Raw genomic sequence first — 17,500 nt, forward strand, 5'->3', positions numbered from 1 at the left:
TGATGAAAAAAACACTTAGGGTAATTGAACGGTTTTAAAGAGGAGAAAACACGTAAAAAATGTAAATAACATTTTTAAACATAGTTTATCTTCAATTTTGACTCTTTAAAATTCAAAATTCAACCGAAAAAAAAGAAGAGAAAAAATAGCTAATTTGAATATTTTTGAAAAAATGAAAAAAAATAATTTATGGAACATCATTAGTAATTTTTCCTGATTAAAATTAATTTTACAATGTTGATGACATGTTTTAAATAGGTTAAAATCCAATCTGCACTCTGTTAGAATATATAACAAATTGGACCAAGCTATATTTCTATCAAAGACAATTCATTATTTCTTCTAGATTTTCCAGAACAATAATTTTAAAAGAAATTCAAAAGACTTTGAAATAAGATTTAAATTTGATTCTGCAGATTTTCTGGATTTGCCAGAATAATTTTTTTGAATTTTAATCATAATAAGTTTGAAGAAATATTTCACAAATATTCTTCGTCGAAAAAACAGAAGCCAAAATGAAGAATTAAATTAAAATGTATTTATTATTCTTTACAATAATAAAAAAAGAAAAAATACTTGAACATTGATTTAAATTGTCATGAAAGAAGAGGAAGGAATTTAAAAGGTAAAAAGGTAAATGTGTTTTAAAATCCTGAAATAATTTTTAAGTTTGTATTTTTTCTCTAAAATTGTCTTTCTGAAAGTTATGAAAAACAAAGTAAAAAATAAATGAATTTATTTAAACAAGTGAAGAACAAGTCTTTAAAATATTTTCTTGGATTTTCTAATCTTATTTGAGTTTTATCTCTCTTAGAATTAAAAATGTCGAGCAAAGCGAGACCAGCTTGCTAGTAAATAAATAACATTTTAAAAATAAAGGTAGCTCACTGGTAAGTGCTGCTATCTGAGCTATTTTTAGAACAGGCCAGCGGGCCACTCATTTGGTCCTTACAGGCTACCTGGTGCCCGCGGGCACTGCGTTGGTGACCCCTGTTCTAAACTATAGTGCCAAAAGTATTTTGCCACCCATCCAAATGATCAGAATCAGGTGTGTAAAATCAAACAGTTAGGCATGGAGACTGTTTCTACAAACATTTGTGAAATAATCAGTGATTTCCAGCATGGAACTGTCATAGGATCCCACCTGTGCAACAAATCCAGTCATGAAATTTCCTCGCTTTCCAAAGTCAACTGTCAGCTTTATTATAAGAAAATGGAAGAGTTTGGGAACAGCAACTCAGCCACAAAGTGGTAGGCCAGGTAAACTGTCAGAGGAGTCAGCGGATTTTGAAGCGCATAGTGCAAAAAGGTCGCCAACTTTCTCTACAGTCAGTTGCTACAGAGCTCCAAACTTCATGGGACCTTCCAATTAGCCCACGTACAGTACGCAGAGAGCTTCATGGAATGTGTTTCCTTGGCCGACCAGCTGCATTTAAGCCATAAATCACCAAGTCCAATACAAAGCGTCAGATGCAGTGGTCTAAAGCACGTTGCCACTGGACTCTAGAGCAGTGGTTCTCAAATGGGGGTACGCGTACCCCTGGGGGTACTTGAAGGTATGGCAAGGGGGGACGTGAGATTGTTTAAAAATATTCTAAAAATAGCATCAATTCAAAAATCTTTTTATAAATATATTTATTGAATAATACTTCAAAGAGAAACTGTTTATTATATACCACCCAGACCTGTCATCCCTCAACAAGCGCAGTGAAATTGTATCAGCAGGCCGTCACAGACGGAGACACCTCCTAGGTAACACATGAACAAATCCCCACGCCCCTACGCCTGCCTGTACCTACCCACTCTGTGCTCTATACAAACCATAGTATGTGAATGCTTCCATTAAAATCTTCTGATGATTGAGGGAACCCCTCATGAAACAGTTCTGTAGAGATGAAATAGTCTTGTCATGGTCTCTGACGCTGCTAATAAGGAGACAGGGGATTTGATAACTCGTTCCAGCTGAGATATCCACTCACCTGTTCGCTGCTTCATGACCGGCACCTGCACACACCCTGCCCGCAGGGAATGCGTGGACCACGCCCCTTCCACATAATTATTTAAGTTAAGTTAAAGTACCAATGATTGTCACACACACACACACACACACTAGGTGTGGTGAAATTTGTCCTCTACATTTGACCCATCCCCTTGATCACCACCTGGGAGGTAAGGGGAGCAGTGGGCAGCAGGGGTGCCGCGCCCGGGAATCATTTATGGTGATTTAACCCCCCGGCATGGCGTAGTGGGTAGAACAGCCGTGCCAGAAACCAGAGGGTTGCAGGTTCGCTCCCCTCCTGTTGACATCCAAATCGCTGCCGTTGTGTCCTTGGGCAGGACACTTCACCCTTGCTCCCGGTGCCGCTCACATTGGTGGTGGTCGGAGGGGCCGTAGGCACAAACTGGCAGCCACGCTTCCATCAGTCTACCCCAGGGTAGCTGGGTTCCCATTTCTCTGTGAGCGTTTTGAGTATGTAGATAAGTCTAATTTAAATCTAACCCATTATTATTATTATTATTATTAATTCCAACCCTTGATGCTGAGTGCCAAGCAGGGAGGCAATGGGTCCCATTTTTATAGTCTTTGGTATGACTCGGCCGGGGTTTGAACTCACAACCTACCGATCTCAGGGCGGACACTCTAACCACTAGCCCACTGAGTTTATATATCATCACACAACTCTTACGCTTAAGGGCCGTTGCTATAGTTATTACCAATTGTGCTGAAATGGTATTTGTCTATGCAAAGCTGCAAGTATGGAATATTTACTGTGAACATGTTTAGCGTAAGGCTACCTGTATGGGCTATTGTCAACAACTCGTGATCTAATTGGCTATCGCAATTGTCTATCCGGCAGAATTCACACAGCCCTGGCAACCAGCTAGCTGAATTCTGATTGGATAAAAGCTGTAACGTAAAAACAAAAAATACTGGAGCCATGAAGAGAATATGGTGAATACTTCATGGAACGTTTTTGATTGATCGATTGAAACTTTTATTAGTAGATTGCACAGTTCGGTACATATTCCGTATAATTGACTACTAAATGGTAACACCCGAATAAGTTTTTCAACTTGCTTAAAGGCCTACTGAAACCCACTACTACCGACCACGCAGTCTGATAGTTTATATATCAATGATGAAATATTAACATTCCAACACATGCCAATACGGCCGGTTTAGTTTACTAAATTGCAATTTTAAATTTCCCGCGGAGTTTCTCGTTGAAAACGCCGCAGAATGATGACACGTGCGCGTGACGTCACGGACTGTAGAGGACATATTAGCGCAGCACCATTTGCGGCTAAAAGTTGTCTCTTTTCATCGCGCAATTAAACAGTATTCTGGACATCTGTGTTGCTGAATCATTTGCAGTTTTTTCAATTAAAAATGGAGAAGTCATAGTAGAAAGATGGAGTTTGGAAGCTTTAGCCTTTAGCCACACAAACACACGGTGATTCCTTGTTTAAAATTCCCGGAGGTGAAGCTTTACTATGGATCAGAGCGGTCAAGCGAACATGGATCCCGACCACTTGTCAACCGGCAGGTTTCGGTGAGAAAATTGTGTTAAAAAGTCGCCTCTTACCGGAGATCTGTGGCGTTTGCGCCGTCCTTGTATCTGCCGTCGACTTCCCTCAGACACTGGCCTCAAGACACCTGTGGACACACCCCTCCGACTATCAGGTACTACTTGATCTCACTAAAACACTAGGAACACAATAGAAAGATAAGGAATTTCCCAGATTTATCTTAGTAAATGTGTCTAAAAACATCTGAATCCGTCCCAATGCAATCGCCTTTTTTTTTAAACTTTATTTATTTATTTTATTTTTTTCTTGTCCTTCGCTATCAATATCATCATCCACGAATCTTTCATCCTCGCTCAAATTAATGGGAAAATTGTTGTTTTCCCGGTCCGAATAGCTCTTGCAGCTGGAGGCTCCCATTAAAAACAATGTGAGGACGTGAGGAGCCCTCACCCTTGTGACGTCATCGTCTGCTACTTCCGGTACAGGCAAGGCTTTTTTATTGGCACCAAAAGTTGCGAACTATATCGTCGACCTTCTCTACTAAATAATTTCAGCAAAAATATGGCAATATTGCGAAATGATCAAGTATGACACATAAAACGGACCTGCTATCCCCGTTTAAATAAGAAAATCTCATTTCAGTAGGCCTTTAAGGGCTGTTGCTATAGTTATTACTAATTGTGCGGAAATTGTATTTTTCTTCGTCCTTGCAATGCTGCAAGTATGGAATATTTACTGTGAACACGTACAGCGTAAGGCGACCTGTATGGGCTACTGTCAACAACTCGTGATCAGATTGGCTATCGCAACTGTCTATCCGGCAGAATTCACACAGCCCTGGCAACCAGCTAGCTGTATTCTGACTGGATAAAAGCTGTAACGTAAAAACAAGAAATACTGGAGCCATGAAGAGAATATGGTGAATACTTCATGGAACGTTTTTGATTGATCGATTTAAACTTTTATTAGTAGATTGCACAGTTCGGTACATATTCCGTATAATTGACCATTAAATGGTAACACCCGAATAAGTTTTTCAACTTGTTTAAAGGCCTACTGAAACCCACTACTACCGACCACGCAGTCTGATAGTTTATATATCAATGATGAAATGTTAACATTGCAACACATGCCAATACGGCCGGTTTAGTTTACTAAATTGCAATTTTAAATGTCCCGCGGAGTTTCTCGTTGAAAACGTCGCAGAATGATGACGCGTGCGCGTGACGTCACGGATTGTCGGGAAATATTAGCGCAGCACCATTTGGGGCTAAAAGTCGTCTCTTTTCATCACACAATTAAACAGTATTCTGGATATCTGTGTTGCTGAATCATTTGCAGTTTGTTCAATTAAAATTAGTCTCATTTCAGTAGGCCTTTCAGGGCCGTTGCTATAGTTATTACTAATTGTGCGGAAATTGTATTTTTCTTCGTCTGTGCAATGCTGCAAGTATGGAATATTTACTGTGAACACGTACAGCGTAAGGCGACCTGTATGGGCTACTGTCAACAACTCGTGATCAGATTGGCTATCGCAACTGTCTATCCGGCAGAATTCACACAGCCCTGGCAACCAGCTAGCTGTATTCTGACTGGATAAAAGCTCTAACGTAAAAACAAGAAATACTGGAGCCGAATAAGACATGAAGAGAATATGGTGAATGCTTCATGGAACGTTTTTTGCTTAATTAAAACTTTTATTAGTAGATTGTACAGTACAGTACATACTCCGTACAATTGACCACTAAATGGTAACACCCGAATACGTTTTTCAACTTGTTTAAGTCCACGTTAATCAATTCATGGTAGATTCAACTGAACTTTTATTAATCTATAATCATGATTTATGTTAGGCATACCACTGCTTTTAAAGTACATCCAAGTTTCCTATAGTTGGATAAAGATGTACAGGCAGAATAATGCTAGCTGAAACATGAGGTGTGTTCCACCACACCAAGATAGACACGTCAAAATGTCCCCTGAGACCAACTGGAAGTTTTTAAGTCCAGATGCGAGACGCTGCCAGAGGTTGTTGACAAAGTAAAGATTCCGCGATGACAGTCGCTTGTTGACCGTAACCAGAAGCTAGCGTTAGCGCTCCATTAGGTAATGGCGTTGAAGCGCCACCGACACCAGAGAGACCGACACGCTCTGTAGTCGGAGCGGAAGATTCCAGGAACAGGGCCAAATGATTCCCTTTCAGGATGTGAAGAACCGCAAAGGTACTAAGCAGAACGCTTAGTGTACACTGTACGTGTACAGTATATACAGTACTCTCCATGGTCTGTTCCACATGCGACCTGGCCTGTTTCCTGTCCGTCCAACATATTTGCACACGGCAACACAAAACCACACGGGTCAACTCTCCTACTGCCCTCACGTGCTCGTGCAGAATACCTCAGAACTTGTTTTCTAACCCTTTAAAGGCCTACTGGAACCCACTACTACCGACCACGCAGTCTGATAGTTTATATATCAATGATGAAATATTAACATTGCAACACATCCCAATACGGTCGGTTTAGTTTACTAAATTGCAATTTAAAAATTCGCGCGGAGTATCCTGTTGAAAACATCGCGGTATGACGATGCGTGCGCGTGACGTCACGGATTCTAGCGGACATTTTGATCCAGCACCGATCCCAGCTATAAGTTGTCTGCTTTAATCGCATAATTACACAGTATTCTGGACTTCTGTGTTGCTGAATGTTTTGCCATTTTGTTCAATGAATAATGGAGACGTCAAAGAAGAAAGCTGTAGGTAAGAGGCGGTGTATTGCGGCCGTCTTTAGCAACACAAACACAGCCGGTGTTTCCTTGTTTACATTCGGCTCTTACCGTAGACATGAGCGGAGAGTTTGCGTCGTTCTTATTGCAGCTGCGGAGTCTCTTGGCTCTTCCCACCGGCCTTCAGATGCTTACACCGTGGAGGAAGAAAAAAAAAAATCTCAACCTGTCTGCCTTGCCTCGTCGAGAAACGTGGCTTCCCTCGGAGACACTGGCGGTCACCAGACCCGTGGCCACACCCCTCCGACTTTCAGGTATGACCATATAATCTTACTAAAACACTATTAACACAATAAGCAGATAAGGGATTTTCCAGAATTATCCTAGTAAATGTGTCTAATAACATCTGAATCGCTCCCACTACCCTCGTCTTTTTTTTTCTTTTCTAGTCCTTCACATTCACTTTCCTCATCCACGAATCTTTCATCCTCACTCAAATTCATGGGGAAATCCTCGCTTTCTCGGTCTGAATCGCTCTCGCTGCTGGTGGCCATGATTGTAAACAATGTTCAGATGTGAGGAGCCCTACAACCCGTGACGTCACGCGCACATCGTCTGCTACTTCCGGTACAGGCAAGGATTTTTTTATTAGCGACCAAAAGTTGCAAACTTTATCGTCATTGTTTTCTACTAAATCCTTTCCGCAAAAATATGGCAATATCGCGAAATGATCAAGTATGACACATAAAATGGACCTGCTATCCCCGTTTAAATAAGAAAATCTCATTTCAGTAGGCCTTTAACTGTAGGGTGACCATATTCTGAAATCCCAAAAAGAGGACACATATATGCGTGCCAAGGCAGGGACTAGGTGAAAATTTGCCAATGATACTCAAACTTGCTTTATAAATCATATATTTATTTAAGTAAAGCATTTTTTCTCCTCTGTTGACTGCTGTGTTGGCGCTAGGGATTTTTAAAATGGGGTCCCAGGGACCCCATCAAGTCATAAAAATGGGGTCCCACAATACATTTTTGGGGTCCCACTTTTTTGTAAGCGTTTTGAAAACAAACGATAAACTTATTCATTATCCTGTTATATCTCACATTGTATATCGTGTTTTGGAAAGAGGTTGTCATAAACGTTACTTAATTCATTAAAAAAAAAGAAAACAAATGTGTATGCATATGTAAATGTATTCAGTTACAAACATTCATTAACTTTCTTCTTTCCTTCATGGATCTAAACCAGTGGTTCTTAACCTTGTTGGAGGTACGAACCCCACCAGTTTCATTTGCGCATTCACCGAACCCTTCATAAGTGAAAAAAAAAAATAATAATTTTTCTTTCAAATTCAAGACAAAGTTATATGTTTTTGGTAACACTTTAGTATAAGGGACATATTCTAAGTAACAAACACTTAATTTTGTCATGATCTGTGGTCTGGAACATGTTTTTGTTAGTTTTTGGACTCTTTTAGTTCCTGTTTGCGCTCCCTTGTTTTGTTCGGTTACCATGCCGACTTATGATTTTCACCTGCTTCTGGTGTTCGGACCGCACACCTGTTTCTAGTCAAGACCCTTATTCAAGCCTGTCTTTGCCAGTCAGTCGGCCTCCCGTCATTGCTTGTTTTCACGCGATACCCCAGTTCATGTTGCCCGAGTCATGCCGTGTCCACGTAAGTCTTGTTTATTTCTTGCCACCGTTTTGTGTTTGTTCGAAGCCATAGTTTATGTTTGTTTGTTTCATGCCACAGGTTTTGTGTTTGTTCCATGCCATAGTTTATGTTGTTTTACCTCATGCCCGCCAAGATTTCTTGCAAGCTTTGTCCGGAATAGTCCGTTTGCATCCCGGGAGAACAAACCTCGCACTAAGCTGCGACCCCTCCGTCATGACAGAATGATCATAAATCGACATGGTAACCAAACAAAACAAGGGAGTGCAAACAGGAACTAAAATAGTCCAAAAAAATAACAAAAACATAATCCAGACCACAGATCATGACCAATTTAGAGTTATTTTGACACTAAGGGAACATATTCTAAGTATTCAAGACTGAATACATTTAAGTCTCACCTTAAAAGTCATTTGTATACTCTAGCCTTTAAATAGACTCCCTTTTTAGACCAGTTGATCTGCCGTTTCTTTTCTTTTTCTTCTATGTCCCACTCTCCCGTGTGGAGGGGGCCCGGTCCGGTCCGGTGGCCATGTACTGCTTGCCTGTGTATCGGCTGGGGACATCTCTGCGCTGCTGGTCCGCCTACGCTTGGGATGGTTTCCTGCTGGCTCCGCTGTGAACGGGACTCTCGCTGCTGTGTTGGATCCGCTTTGGACTGGACTCTCGCGACTGTGTTGTATCCATTGTGGATTGAACTTTCACAGTATCATGTTAGATCCGCTCGACATCCATTGCTTTCCTCCTCTCCAAGGTTCTCATAGTCATCATTGTCACCGATGTCCCACTGGGTGTGAGTTTTCCTTGCCCTTATGTGGGCCTACCGTGGATGTCGTGGTGGTTTGTGCAGCCCTTTGAGACATTAGTGATTTAGGGCTATATAAGTAAACATTGATTGATTGATTGATAATTGAGAGTTATTTGGTTAGGGTTAGGGTCATGGTTAGAGGTTTAGGGTTATAATAAGGCCATGCCGAATAGGCATTAATAGGTACTTAATAATGACTAGTTAAAAGCCAATATGTTACTGATTTACATGTTAATATGCAACTAATTAACGGTGAATATGTTCCCCATACTTAAGTGTTAGCATGTTGTTTTTACTGGTGCACAAAGTGAACCGTGCATGAACATCACCTTGTTCAAACAACAAAACCAACACAGTGCATAAACTCACAACAGATTACACACCTGAAAATCAGTCAGCTGTTGCCGTATCCGTAATACGCCGATAGGGAGAAGTTTGTATTCACACGATGAGTCGGGGGTGTTTTGACCTCCACCGAACCCCTGAGGCCGAATCACTGAACCCCTAGGGTTCGATCGAACCCAGGTTAAGAACCACTGATCTAAACTTTACCGCTGCTGGTAGTTTTTTTATGTTTTTATTTAATCAGTTGTAAGTGTGCGGCGTCTTCAGTAATGCGGACGTTGTATCGATCCGTTGTGGTGAAGAAGGAGCTGAGCCGGAAGGCAAAGCTCTCAATTTACCGGTCGATCTACGTTCCCATCCTCACCTATGGTCATGAGCTTTGGGTCATGACCGAAAGGATAAGATCACGGGTACAAGCGGCCGAAATGAGTTTCCTCCGCCGGGTGGCGGGTCTCTCCCTTAGAGATAGGGTGAGAAGCTCTGCCATCCGGGAGGAACTCAACGTAAAGCCGCTGCTCCTCCACATCGAGAGGAGCCAGATGAGGTGGTTCGGGCAACTGGTCAGGATGCCACCCGAACGCCTCCCTAGGGAGGTGTTTAGGGCACGTCCAGCTGGTAGGAGGCCACGGGGAAGACCCAGGACACGTTGGGAAGACTATGTCTCCCGGCTGGCCTGGGAACGCCTCGGGATCCCCCGGGAAGAGCTAGACGAAGTGGCTGGAGATAGGGAAGTCTGGGCTTCCCTGCTTAGGCTGCTGCCCCCGCGACCCGACCTCGGATAAGCGGAAGATGATGGATGGATGGATGGGTTGTAAGTGTATTTATTTCAGTATAAAAGTGTAAAAAGTGTTTTGTTTCGGTCATGAAATGATGATACTGGTGTATCAGGGCATACATACATGTTATATTTAACGCTTAAATCTCTGGAGTCAACATCAACTTCACATCCATCCCTCATTTCAAAATGTTTTTGTTTTTTTATGTTGTTTTTTTGTTTGTTTGTTTTCCGCCCTTTTTTTTTTGTCAAACAAAACCATGTTTTTAATGGCAAACACACAAAATATGCAAAATCCATCCATCCATCCATTTTCTACCGCTTATTCCCTTTCTGGGGTGGCGGGGGGCGCTGGCGCCTATCTCAGCTACAATCGGGCGGAAGGCGGGGTACACCCTGGACAAGTCGCCACCTCATCACAGGGCCAACACAGATAGACAGACAACATTCACACACTAGGGCCAATTTAGTGTTGCCAATCAACCTATCCCCAGGTGCATGTCTTTGGAAGTGGGAGGAAGCCGGAGTACCCGGAGGGAACCCACGCAGTCACGGGGAGAACATGCAAACTCCACACAGAAAGATTTGATCCCAGGACTGCAGGACCTTCGTATTGTGCGGCAGACGCACTAACCCCTCTGCCACCGTGAAGCCCATATGCAAAATCTTCCACCAGAAATATTTTTCTTAGTGGAATATTTGATGTGAAGTGAAGTGAATTATATTTATATAGCGCTTTTCTCAAGTGACTCAAAGCGCTTTACATAGTGACACCCAATATCTAAGTTACATTTAAACCAGTGTGGGTGGCACTGGGAGCAGGTGGGTAAAGTGTCTTGCCCAAGGACACAACGGCAGTGACTACTATGGCACAAGCGGGAATTGAACTCGGAACCCTCAAGTTGCTGGCACGGCCACTCTACCAACCGAGCTATGCCGCCCCATGTGAAGTAATGGGAACCCCGGATAGGTCAATAATTCATAATAACATTGATTTTGATTCAATAATATGTTTTTGAGCAATGACAGTTTGAAAGAAAAAAAAAACTGCTTTGTTTTATTAGTCAACATTGCAACTTTTTCTAAATTACATTTCACCTTTGAGCTTTTTTATTTCACTTTTGTTATGATTTAGTTTATTTTAATAGTATTTTTAGAATATGGCCTCTTTGGCACACATTTGACACCCCTGCTATAGATAATAAAAAAATTAAATCTGATAATTCTATCGCGTTCATCATAACACACGGTCACCATCTCTGCTTCAGTAAACAATGACGGTGATGACGTCTCTGACAGCGATGCTAACTTGTCAGCCACTTCTTCAAAAGACTCCTTTTGAACACTCCTCGTACATTAACACTTCAAAAGGTAAACAACTGCCCCGTTTTTTGACCTGCAAAGAATGTTTTTGAGGTGGAAGAGTCTACTCAGGTGCTGGTTAGCTTGAAGCTAACAGCTAACTTGTCTCCATCCTCGAACGATGTGGATCCAGCGGGAGATAAAAGTGAAGTTTCCATTGACTCACAAATACTAAAATAACTCATTTACTGGAGTTAAAAATGTTGACTTTACACTCACCTTAGTGTTTACCAAGAAGTCTATTTCCTTTTTACGGCAAACTCCAACCAACACTTCCTGTCAATAGCGTCACTTCCCTAGCTTTCCCGGAAGTCCCGCCCCCCAGCCAGAGTCATTGGCTAACACCCCGCAGCCACAGCCGCAGCCGCTTCTATATATATATATATATATATATATATATATAACTTAACCCTGGACCTACATTGAAAATACACGCAACCCTAATTCAAAATGCCAGACATTTGACGGACTTAAAAAGAGGACGTATGGTCAGTCTATGATACGTGTCGCCCTGCGATAAGGTGGCGACTTGTCCAGGGTATACGCCGCCTTCCGCCTGATTGTAGCTGAGATAGGCACCAGCGCCCCCCCGTGATTACAAAGGGAATAAGCGGTAGTAAATGGATGGATGGATGGATGTATACGTGTCAAATGTTGGCATGCTAACGTATTAGCTAGTTTCACATGCGTACACTTCCAAGTCATATTACTTGGTACTTGATACATGCTAACTTATTAGCTAATTTCACATGTGTACGCTTCCCAGACATATAACTTGGTACCTGATATGTGTCAAATGTTGGCATGCTAACGCATTTGCTAATTCCACATGCTTACACGTCCTAGTCATATAGCTTGGTACTTGATACATGCTAACTTATTAGCTAATTTCACATGCGTACACTTCCTAGTCATATAGCTTGGTACTTGATACATGCTAACTTATTAGCTAATTTCACATGCGTACACTTCCTAGTCATATAACTTGGTACTTGACACATGTTAACTGTTAGCATGCTAACGTATTAGCTAATTTCACATGTGTACACTTCCTGGTCATATAACTTGGTATTTGACATATGCTAACTGTTAGCATGCTAACGTTAGCATTCTAACATGCAACATTTTACAGCCGAACACCTCAGAGTAATAAACCTTGGTACTTGACACATGCTAACTGTTAGCTTGCTAACATTACGTGCCAACTTCTCAAGCCAATTTTGTAGTTTTACAGCTCAGAGTCATGTAACTTAGTATTTGATACATGTCAACTGTTAGCATGCTAATGTATTAGCTAATTTCACATGTGTAAACTTCCTGGTCATAGAACTTGGTACTTGATACTTGTCAATTGTTAGCATGCTAACTTATTAGCTAATTTCACATGGTTACACTTCCTAGTCATATGACTTGGTATTTGACATATGCTAACTGTTAGCATGCTAACGTTAGCATTCTAACATGCAACATTTTACAGCCGAACACCTCAGAGTAATAAACCTTGGTACTTGACACATGCTAACTGTTAGCTTGCTAACATTACGTGCCAACTTCTCAAGCCAATTTGGTAGTTTTACAGCTCAGAGTCATGTAACTTAGTATTTGATACATGTCAACTTTTAACATGCTAACATATTAGCTAATTTCACATGCGTAAACTTCCTGGTCATAGAACTTGGTACTTGATACGTGTCAACCGTTAGCATGCTAACTTATTAGCTAATTTCACATGGTTACCCTTCCTAGTCATATGACTTGGTATTTGACATATGCTAACTGTTAGCATGCTAACGTTAGCATTCTAACATGCAACATTTTACAGCCGAACACCTCAGAGTAATAAACCTTGGTACTTGACACATGCTAACTGTTAGCTTGCTAACATTACGTGCCAACTTCTCAAGCCAATTTGGTAGTTTTACAGCTCAGAGTCATGTAACTCAGTATTTGATACATGCTAACGTATTAGCTAATTTCACATGCGTAAACTTCCTGGTCATAGAACGTGTTACTCGATACGTGTCAACTGTTAGCATGCTAACTTATTTGCTAATTTCACATGTGTACACTTCCTGGTCATAGAGCTTGGTACTTGATACGTGTCAACTGTTAGCATGCTAACTTATTGACTAATTTCACATGTTTACACTTCGTAGTCATATAACTTGGTACTTGATACATGCTAACTGTTAGCATGCTAACGTATCAGCTAATTTCCCATGCGTACACTTTCTAGTCACGTAACTTGGTACTTGATATGTGTCAACTGTTGGCATGCTAAATTATTAGGTAATTTCACATGTGTACACTTCCTAGTCATATAACTTGGTACTTGATACATGCTAACTTATTAGCTAATTTTACATGCATACACTTCCTGGTCATACAACTTGGTATTTGATCCATGTTCACTGTTAGCATGCTAACTTATTTGCTAATTTCACATATGTACACTTCCCAGTCCTATGACGTGGTACTTGAAACGTGTTAACTGTTAGCATGATAACGATTAGCTAATTTCACGTGCGTACACTTCCTGGTCATATAACTTGGTACTTGATATATGTTTTTGATTGATTGATTGAAACTTTTATTAGTAGATTGCATATTCCGTACAATTGACCACTAAATGGTAACACCCGAATAAGTTTTTCAACTTGTTTAAGTCGGGGTCCACGTTAATCAATTCGTGGTAAACTGCTAGCATGCTAATTTATAAGCTAATTTCCCATGTGTAAACTTCCTAGTCATATGACTTGGTACTTGACACATGCTAACTGTTAGCATGCTAACGTTAGCATTCTAGCATGCAACATTTTACAGCCGAACACCACAGAGTAATAAACCTTGGTACTTGACACATGCTAACTGTTAGCTTGCTAACATTACGTGCCAACTTCTCAAGCCAATTTTGCAGTTTTACAGTTTAGAGTCATATACTTAGTACTTGATACATGTCAACTGTTAGCATGCTAACTTATTAGCTAATTCCACATGCGTACACTTCCTGGTCATAGAACTTGGTACTTGATATATGTTTTTGATTGATTGATTGAAACTTTTTTTAGTAGATTGCATATTCCGTACAATTGACCACTAAATGGTAACACCCGAATAAGTTTTTCAACTTGTTTAAGTCGGGGTCCACGTTAATCAATTCGTGGTAAACTGCTAGCATGCTAATTTATAAGCTAATTTCCCATGTGTAGACTTCCTAGTCATATGACTTGGTACTTGACACATGCTAACTGTTAGCATGCTAACGTTAGCATTCTAGCATGCAACATTTTACAGCCGAACACCACAGAGTAATAAACCTTGGTACTTGACACATGCTAACTGTTATCTTGCTAACATTACGTGCCAACTTCTCAAGCCAATTTGGTAGTTTTACAGCTCAGAGTCATGTAACTTAGTATTTGATACATGCTAACGTATTAGCTAATTTCACATGCGTAAACTTCCTGGTCATAGAACGTGTTACTCGATACGTGTCAACTGTTAGCATGCTAACTTATTTGCTAATTTCACATGTGTACACTTCCTGGTCATAGAACTTGGTACTTGATACGTGTCAACTGTTAGCATGCTAACTTATTGACTAATTTCACATGTTTACACTTCGTAGTCATATAACTTGGTACTTGATACATGTTAACTGTTAGCATGCTAACGTATTAGCTGATTTCCCATGCGTACACTTTCTAGTCACATAACTTGGTACTTGATATGTGTCAACTGTTGGCATGCTAAATTATTAGGTAATTTCACATGTGTACACTTCCTAGTCATATAACTTGGTACTTAAAACATGCTAACTTATTAGCTAATTTTACATGCATACACTTCCTGGTCATACAACTTGGTATTTGATCCATGTTAACTGTTAGCATGCTAACTTATTTGCTAATTTCACATATGTACACTTCCCAGTCCTATGACGTGGTACTTGAAACGTGTTAACTGTTAGCATGATAACGATTAGCTAATTTCACGTGCGTACACTTCCTGGTCATATAACTTGGTACTTGATATATGTTTTTGATTGATTGATTGAAACTTTTATTAGTAGATTGCATATTTTGTACAATTGACCACTAAATGGTAACACCCGAATAAGTTTTTCAACTTGTTTAAGTCGGGGTCCACATTAATCAATTCGTGGTAAACTGCTAGCATGCTAATTTATAAGCTAATTTCCCATGTGTAAACATCCTAGTCATATGACTTGGTACTTGACACATGCTAACTGTTAGCATGCTAACGTTAGCATTCTAGCATGCAACATTTTACAGCCGAACACCACAGAGTAATAAACCTCGGTACTTGACACATGCTAACTGTTAGCTTGCTAACATTACGTGCCAACTTCTCAAGCCAATTTTGCAGTTTTACAGTTTAGAGTCATATACTTAGTACTTGATACATGTCAACTGTTAGCATGCTAACTTATTAGCTAATTCCACATGCGTACACTTCCTGGTCATTTAACTTGGTACTTGATATATGTTTTTGATTGATTGATTGAAACTTTTTTTAGTAGATTGCATATTCCGTACAATTGACCACTAAATGGTAACACTCGAATAAGTTTTTCAACTTGTTTAAGTCGGGGTCCACGTTAATCAATTCGTGGTAAACTGCTAGCATGCTAATTTATAAGCTAATTTCCCATGTGTAAACTTCCTAGTCATATGACTTGGTACTTGACACATGCTAACTGTTAGCATGCTAAAGTTAGCATTCTAGCATGCAACATTTTACAGCCGAACACCACAGAGTAATAAACCTTGGTACTTGACACATGCTAACTGTTAGCTTGCTAACATTACGTGCCAACTTCTCAAGCCAATTTTGCAGTTTTACAGTTTAGAGTCATATACTTAGTACTTGATACATGTCAACTGTTAGCATGCTAACTTATTAGCTAATTCCACATGCGTACACTTCCTGGTCATTTAACTTGGTACTTGATATATGTTTTTGATTGATTGATTGAAACTTTTTTTAGTAGATTGCATATTCCGTACAATTGACCACTAAATGGTAACACTCGAATAAGTTTTTCAACTTGTTTAAGTCGGGGTCCACGTTAATCAATTCGTGGTAAACTGCTCGCATGCTAATTTATAAGCTAATTTCCCATGTGTAAACATCCTAGTCATATGACTTGGTACTTGACACATGCTAACTGTTAGCATGCTAACGTTAGCATTCTAGCATGCAACATTTTACAGCCGAACACCACAGAGTAATAAACCTTGGTACTTGACACATGCTAAGTGTTAGCTTGCTAACATTACGTGCCAACTTCTCAAGCCAATTTTGCAGTTTTACAGTTTAGAGTCATATACTTAGTACTTGATACATGTCAACTGTTAGCATGCTAACTTATTAGCTAATTCCACATGCGTACACTTCCTGGTCATAGAACTTTGTACTTGATACATTTGCGCATGTTAGACACATGCGTGTAAGAGTTGCGTAGAGGTGAGGTCACCCGTCACGAAGTTGGGTTTCCTCCTGGTTCCAAGTCCGTGGTAACATCAGAATCCCACAGAAGAGCGCCGCTCGCTTCCATCCAAGAAAGCATCAAGGTTTGAGTTTCTCCTGCGGGACAGGCTGGCCATCTGCAAGTTATTATCTCCTGACTGATTTGTTGACGGACTCAATGAAGTAGTGACAATTTTCATCTTGACTTTCACCCACCTGTCTCCACCGCCACCCCATCAGGGGCCGCCAGCGCCGCATCGAGCGTCAGATTAAAGCCGGCCGTATCATCTGGATCTCATCAGTTCGGGCCCGTCTCGAGGTTTTATGGCTTATTGTTCACTCGAGGGGGGCCCGGGGGTCTGGATCGTGATGATTTAGAGCTACGCCGCGTGGAGAATAAAACCATATTTCCTGCCGTCTTCCTCCTGATCAATTATTTTTAGAATCATTATTACGTCTCCCAAACCGTTTAAGATTACGTCACAAAAAACACGGACTTTAATGATTCCATTTGGTTTTGGCGAATCATCTTTATGTTTTGAAGCGTTATTCCCCTTTGCAGTGTGATGACCTTTGATAAAGACTTCCAGTCATAATAAGCAAGAAGAAGAATTGTTTAGTCGTGACTAAGCAGAATGTGGATTTTTTTTAATTTTAATCTCCATCCATCTTCTTCCGCTTATCCGAGGTCGGGTCGCGGGGGCAACAGCCTAAGCAAGGAAACCCAGACTTCCCTCTCTCCAGCCACTTCGTCTAGCTCTTCCCGGGGGATCCCGAGGCGTT

The 17,500-nt window shown here is 40.7% G+C and overlaps 1 protein-coding gene and 1 long non-coding RNA gene across 2 annotated transcripts in view; one reads left to right on the forward strand and one right to left on the reverse strand.

The window, feature by feature from the left end:
- The window catches only part of LOC133569630 (uncharacterized), a 24,234-nt gene extending 12,683 nt beyond the window's left edge, over positions 1-11,551 (reverse strand). Inside the window, exons 1-2 of the long non-coding RNA XR_009809839.1 lie at positions 11,444-11,551; positions 3,588-3,658 (exon numbers count right to left, since the gene is read on the reverse strand). This is a non-coding gene — a long non-coding RNA (uncharacterized LOC133569630). The remainder of the gene's footprint in view (positions 1-3,587; positions 3,659-11,443) is intronic.
- LOC133536067 (collagen and calcium-binding EGF domain-containing protein 1-like) overlaps positions 1-17,500 on the forward strand; it is a 163,375-nt gene that overhangs the window by 96,406 nt on the left and 49,469 nt on the right. The gene's annotated exons all lie outside the window — the stretch shown is intronic.

Source organism: Nerophis ophidion, linkage group LG02 (genome assembly GCF_033978795.1).
Source record: "Nerophis ophidion isolate RoL-2023_Sa linkage group LG02, RoL_Noph_v1.0, whole genome shotgun sequence".
Classification (NCBI taxonomy): domain Eukaryota; kingdom Metazoa; phylum Chordata; class Actinopteri; order Syngnathiformes; family Syngnathidae; genus Nerophis; species Nerophis ophidion.